Genomic DNA, 6,761 nt, shown 5'->3' on the forward strand with positions numbered 1-6,761 from the left:
ATTCTAGGTATGTCACAGAAGGAGAATCATACAGCATTTGTCTTTTTGTGCCTCACTTATTTCACTTAGCACACGGTCCTCAGGGTTTGTCTGTGTTGTAGCGTGTGTCCTTGATGTCAGTCTTTGCTCTAAGTAGACTGAGAGTTGCCAGCTCATGTACTCTGCTCCCTTGCCCTGCCTCAAAATGAAGAGTGGGCTAAGTGAAACCTATAGGGGGGAAAATGAGAATATATCCACAGACTCTTAGAGCTGAAGGGGATCTTAAATGTCATCTGATTCTACCTCCCACCATTGAGGGACATCCTCACTGTCAGCTCTGAGTGGGAAGGTGGACTGATAAGAGTGGTAATCCTCCATATTTTTTAAGTAATTTACATTTTTTCCTGAGATGTTTGTATCTATGATTTCACTGGATCCTAACAACAATTCTAATGTAGGTCCAGGTAGGTCTTATTTCCTGTTTTACTGAGAGGGAAACCAAAGCCCAGAGGTAGAGTCGAATTTGCTTCTGAGCAATTGTGATGGAGTCTCTTGTTTTTTAGTCTTCCATCCTTTCCTACAGTAGCCCAGGTTTGCAGGTTTGCAGACCTGTTTCTATTTCTTTTTTTTTTTTTTTTTTGAGACAGAGTTTCACTTAGTCGTCCAGACTGGAGTGCAGTAGCATGATCTCAGCTCACTGCAACCTCTGCCTCCCAGGTTCAAGCGATTCTCCTGCCTCAGCCTCCTGAGTAGCTGGGAGTACAGGCATGGGCCACCAGGCCTGGCTAATTTTTTGTATTTTTAGTACAGATGGGGTTTCACCAGGTTGGCCAGCCTGGTCTTGAACTCCTGACCTCAAGTGATCCACCTGCCTCAGCCTCCCAAAGTTCTGGGATTATAGGCATGAGCCACGGCACTCAGCCTCTATTTCATTCTTTATCCAAGGTACACTTAACTCTTTCCTAATTTTCTTGGAGTTATCACTTCAAAACCCCAAGTCAGCTATATGAACCTTCTAGATCATGTCCCAGAAAAGGAAAGGTGCTGCTTAGGAATTGTCAGATTTGAGCTGGGGTGAAGCTAAGAGCTCAGAACAGGGGGACCCACTGCACTAGAGATTTCACAGCTTCATGAAGACCACCATCTTGGGAGTTGGGAGATGCTTCTGGCATCTGAACTAAGTCCCTTCTACAATAATAATAATTGTATTCCCTCTTATCCTGAGATCAATGGGAGCAGAGAGGAATGGCTGCTGTCAATTATGCTACACCTAAACAAGACACATTTCTCACCCAACCTCTTTGCCCTTGGCTGAGTCATCCAATCCTTAACTTCCATGGAGAAGAGAGAAGTCCATGGACAGGGATTTTCCTCATCAGCTGCTCCTGACCAGTGTTGGGGTTTGAGTACTTAAGGTGCCCCCAAGGAACCATCCCAAGGATATTTTCCCTAGAGGTCTCTAAGAGTTGGGTGAAATTTAAGAAGAGCAAGCTGCCTTCCATCTGCTATCCCTGGGGTCATATGCCTCCAGATGGTTCAGGATGAGTGGGGGCAAAGGGCAAGGGGAAGTATGTCAACTGGAACATCACAGAAGTCTAAATAAGGACTGTTCTGATTGCCATCCATGTCTTATTTTTTTGATCTCACTAAAGGAATACAACCCTACAATAAACACTCCAGCCTTACATAAATAAGCACCAGCTTGCAACTGCCTCTGTAGCCAGCTCACTGGATTCCTGAGATTAAGAACACAGGTCTAGCCCTTAGAAGGTGTCACAGCTAGGAACTACAAAAGTCATCCACAATGAAAGTGATGAGATACTTGCGTGGGCAGGCAAATGGTGTTGGAGTGCGGTCGGAAATGGGGTAAATGCTACAGAAACAGCTTCCCTGGGGATAAGAAAGCCTAGGAGAAATGCTGGTTTCTAAACAGTCCAGAGGTAGGAACAGATGAAACAATCTTATTTGGGCTTGAGCAGCCAAAAGACTCCTTGGAAATCCAGGTCTGAGCCTCTGGAGCTTTCTTTTCAGCTGCCCCAGCTGCACATTCCTGAAAAGCCGGCACTTGCGCGAGGCATCTCCCAACTCAGACATGAGTCATGCCAGCTTATTTTAAGTCCTGACCTCTTCCTGGGAAGGGACTCCGACATGGAAAGCCACGTGCTGTGAAGCAACCATGGACCCCGGCCAAGGGAAACAGAGGCCCCCCCACAGCTTCCTGACAGCGTCCTTCCCAGAAGCCCAGTGTGAGCAAGGGCCAGGAGCAGCTGTGGGCACTCATGCCCCTCTCCCTTGCCAGGGTGGAACAGTGGGCCACACCACACCAGCAGCTCTTGTGCCCACCGTGATGCCACTGATGGCTGGGGCAGGGGTGCCAGGCAGGGAGAGGAAGGCCTGTGTTCTCCTCTTTCCAGGACTCTTGCCTTGGTTTTCCACTCCACAGCAGATTGTCCTGAAAGGCTACTGCAGTCCTTTGGGGATAAATGGACAGAGGGAGTATGAAGCCCATGCTCTCTCAGCCAAGTGTATTTAAGCCTTTTAATAATTCATATCCCCATTTCCCTACACAGCCCCACTTAAAGAGGGATCCCAGGGAAACCTAAAAGCTTTTCTGATTGCACCAGCTTATCCAGCATCTTCATAAAAGGTTCTCAACTGGCCTCTCAGAATCGACGGCAGCAACGCTTATGAAGAAAAACTAATAGTTCCAGCTGGTAGTCATTGAAAAGTCACTTAATATTTCTCTGTGCAAGGAGCTCCATTTAATGGGACACAATGTTTTTTCCCTAAGCAGTTGGGAAAAAAAAATCCCTTGACATCATATTAATAATGTCAAGTTTTATTGGCTCTCTCATTTGACATGATATTAAACTTTTCAGACTCTATCTCGACTGAGGTACAAGGTTGTTAAAATGTGGACAGATTGGAGCGCTACAAAAATGTGGCATGGAAGAAATGCCTGTCCAGGTGCGTGGAGAGAGATGGAAAGCCAGTGACATGGGGCTTGATAGACAAATCTACTTTGTAGAAAAACTCTTAGTACGTCACCTCCTTCCTCACACTGCCTTCTTTCCGAGACTGGTGATACAGGCACCTTAGGGGAAGATGGGGCTCCAGAACTCTATGGCCTAGGGTTGTTCATTGTCCTCTGCAAGTCTAGTTTTCCGGACAGAATAAAGTGAAGACATCATATTAAGACAGATTACAGTTTATGAGCATAGCTTTGCTCCATAGCACCTCCTTGGGACAGAAAATTCCCTGGGTTTCTCTCTTTTGTTTTTTTTTTCAGAAGGAGTCTCACTCTGTCACCCAGGCTGGAGCGTAGTGGCGCGATCTTGGTTCACTGCAACCTCTGCCTCCCGGGTTCAAGCGATTCTCGTGCCTAAACCTCTCCAGTAGCTGGGATTACAGGCATGCACCACAACGCCCAGCTAATTTTTGTATTTTTAGTAGAGAGATGAGGTTTCCCCATGTTGGCCAGGCTGGTCTCAAACTCCTGACCTAACGTGATCCACTCGCCTTGGCCTCCCAAAGTGCTGGATTACAGACATGAGCCACCATGCCCTGCAACTCCCTGGGTTTCTGATAATAACAACAATAGCTAACTACCATGACCTGGTGCAACCATGTGGGCTGACACCATGCTAAGTGCTTTCCCATGTTTGCCCCTGTTGGATCCTCACAAAAACCAAATGAGTTAGATGTTACTCTTGTCACCATTGTCCCCATTTTAAGAAAGAAAACTGAATGAAAGAGGCATTGTGTGATTTTTCTAAGTCTGATGGCTAGTAACAGACCTGGGAATCCTATAGCCTGAAATTATGTTCTTACCACCCTTCAATACAATGGGAGCCATTATGAAGATGAAAAATGTCACATGTGCAAAGTCTGGGGACCCCAGTCTGGCCCCTGGACCTCTCCCTACCCTGGGCACCTGTCCTCTTTCACCATTTTCACTGTTGGGGACTGACAGGCAACCAAGAGGGAGGTTTTTCCAGCAGGCAGTCAGCACTGACTTCACCTGTCAAGCACAACACCATAAATAACATATTTTAAGCAAAGAACACCCCAGCAACCCAATAATGCATGTCTAAAGCCATTTTGACGTTGCAGAGATACAGTAATACTTTTATGCTTTGTTTAAAGAAATTGTTTGCAGCATATTTGTAGTGAAATCACTCCAAAGAGTTTATTTTGGATGATTGATTTATAGGAATCCAGCTCCCATACCCAGAGGATGACACTTAAATCATATCTTCTTTTCATTTATAATAAGGAACAAAATGATCATATTTTGACAAGGCTGATCATTTTGGGGGTTGAGCAGGTTCCCTCAGTGGGCTCAGTCTATAGCTCACAGAACTGATAGAATATTATTATGTCTCATTAAAATCAGCTGCAACTGCTTCAGATGGCTGCCCCAAAGAAAACAAAGCTCTTGGCGGTTTATCCTAGAGTAGTCAGTCTACCTGCTGATTTTTAAGAAGCAGACAGGTGGAAATCTTTCTACTTGTGCTTGCCAAAGCCCATCTACCCTGGGCTTGAACTTAGAACATCTCCTTAAAACAGACCGGCCCCACCTAGGACTGACATCACAAGTCTTTCTGTGTCCTCTCTTCCTCCTTGATGCTGCGACGCTGCTGCAGCCTCTGGCCTTCTGACCCCACAGAGGCCGTATCCCATTTCCAGGACTAATGGGAATCTTAATTGCCCAGGCTTAACGGGGAGGGTGACATTTGCTGTTTTGGCACCTGCCCTCTCGCTAAACCAAACAAGCCAGTTTTGGAGCTCTCATTTGTTTCCAGATTCGCAGCTGGGGCAGAAGCCGCCTGTGCCACATCCCCAGAATCTGTGCTGTCATTTCCATATTTGTATTCATCTCCTGAGGCTGAACTTTGGGTCATGCTGAGCAAAGTCTGCCTTCTGCCCTGTCTGAAAGTCTCCTTTCACTCACCTACAAACGATGGCAGGACTCCTCTGCTGTTCTCCCCATCAGCCTAGGGCCGGCCCTGTACCGCTCCCACTTCTTGAGAAGTGAGTTCAGTCTGTGACAGCCACACAGTGAAAAGACCGGAAAAGTTCTCCTGGAACAAAACCTCACCAAGTTCTCGGGGTCCGTGGCAGTCTGTGTAAGAGTAGTACAGTGAAAGAGCTTCCTTCTCTCATCTCCCTCTTTCATCTTCCCTAATCCCCTCCCCTCGACTTATCTTTTTTTTTCTCTCTGCCTCCAGCCCCCCTCCTCTTTCTATTCACTATCAAGAACAGCCAATTTAGCGGGCGGCCATACAGTTCCAGCAGAAGGCCCCGGGATCAGTGGCTATGGGGAATGGCACAGCCAGAAGGAGAAATCAAAGATGAAATGAGCATTTGGATCTTGCTGAAACTGAAGCTTAGCACCCTCTATGCATTATTCATGTGTGACATCGTCACCCTCTTCTCTACACTCTCCACTGAGCTACAACAGAGCCCTGAATCCTCATGGCTTTGAAATAATTTGCACGATGACACTGATCTATCTTCAACCTTGCAAACGCCCCACACAGGGCCAAGTTCTGGTCCTGCTCAGGTACAGCTGCAAGTCATGTCAGCATGAAACTACAGTCATACCCTTTTGGCAAGACACTTCAAGGAAGTGGGTAACGATTCGCATTTGGTATCTGGTTCTTGATACCTGTACCAAATGGTCAAAATCCTAAGCAAGTAACTGGTCTTGATTGGATTGTTTAAAAATATGAATTATTGACCTTGGGCAAATCACTAGATTTCCCTGAGCTTTGATGTTCCATCCCCCAAACTTGGAGTCCATAATGACTCCCTTACAGGGATGCTGTGAGGACTGAATTAGTTAATACATATATGTGGACACGCTTTGTAAACTATAAAATACTGAATGAGTATAAAAGCAATTTAAAAAGGCCGAAGTGTATTAGGCATTCACGATGTGCTAGCCATTATGCAATTGGCACTTACTTGCTCATTTAATCTTCTCAGAAATCCCTGTGAGGTTGATACTATTATTTCCCCTCCCCTCCTTTTTCTTTCATGTCAGGCGGGTAATGTGCTGACTTTGTAACAAGGTTTGAAGGAGGCACATCTCACACATGTGCCTGAACACCCGATCATCTCACTTATCAACTACAAAAGGACCTCCCCTTTCTTAAGATGAGGAAATTCAGGACGCTTAGCGAGGTGGTTAAGGGAAGTCCAGAGCTGAGATTCTAGTCTAGGCTGTCTCTTCCCTCCCCCTCTGCAGGTACCCATTCCAGACTAAGGAGCAGGTAACTCCCCTGGTTTTGTGCAGAAACACAAATATTGATTTACCAACATGTCAAATATTTCCCCCTCCTTGGAATGCTCCTAAACCAGAGGCAGTTGGACATCTTGGGTCTCTGCTACTTCATTTGCACCGGTTTTCCATTGACCTGAATGGGTGGGCCAGTGACTATTTGCAAGGTTGGTTGGGAAGGGTTGGCTCTCAGCTTGGGATTCCTGGAACAGGTGCACTTGGGGATCTCCTCCTGGCCTCCACCTCTGCAGATCCCAGGGCCAATCTTTTGTCCCAAACTGTTTTCTCAGGAACTCATCATCTAAGGTAGCTACCCACTGGCGGGAGTAAGCTACCATCTCCAAGAGCCAGCACAGAACTTTGGGAGTGCTAAATGTGAAGAGAAGGGGGTGTTACGAGAGATCATCCCAGAGGATTACAGGGACCGGACACTTAGCCCTCCTCACAGGCACGAGTTTGGAATAATTACCCAGGGCAGACTCTCTGAAAGAGGAGG

At 46.5% G+C, this 6,761-nt stretch overlaps 1 non-coding gene across 1 annotated transcript; it reads right to left on the bottom strand.

Annotated features, from left to right (window-relative positions):
* Window positions 1-6,022: 6,022 nt before the first annotated feature.
* On the bottom strand, window positions 6,023-6,126 carry LOC112607504. The gene has a single exon (XR_003115843.1). It is a non-coding gene; the product is annotated as a small nucleolar RNA U13 (small nucleolar RNA).
* Between the last annotated feature and the right edge of the window lie 635 nt (window positions 6,127-6,761).

The sequence above is a fragment of the Theropithecus gelada genome, chromosome 14 (genome assembly GCF_003255815.1).
Source record: "Theropithecus gelada isolate Dixy chromosome 14, Tgel_1.0, whole genome shotgun sequence".
Taxonomy (NCBI): domain Eukaryota; kingdom Metazoa; phylum Chordata; class Mammalia; order Primates; family Cercopithecidae; genus Theropithecus; species Theropithecus gelada.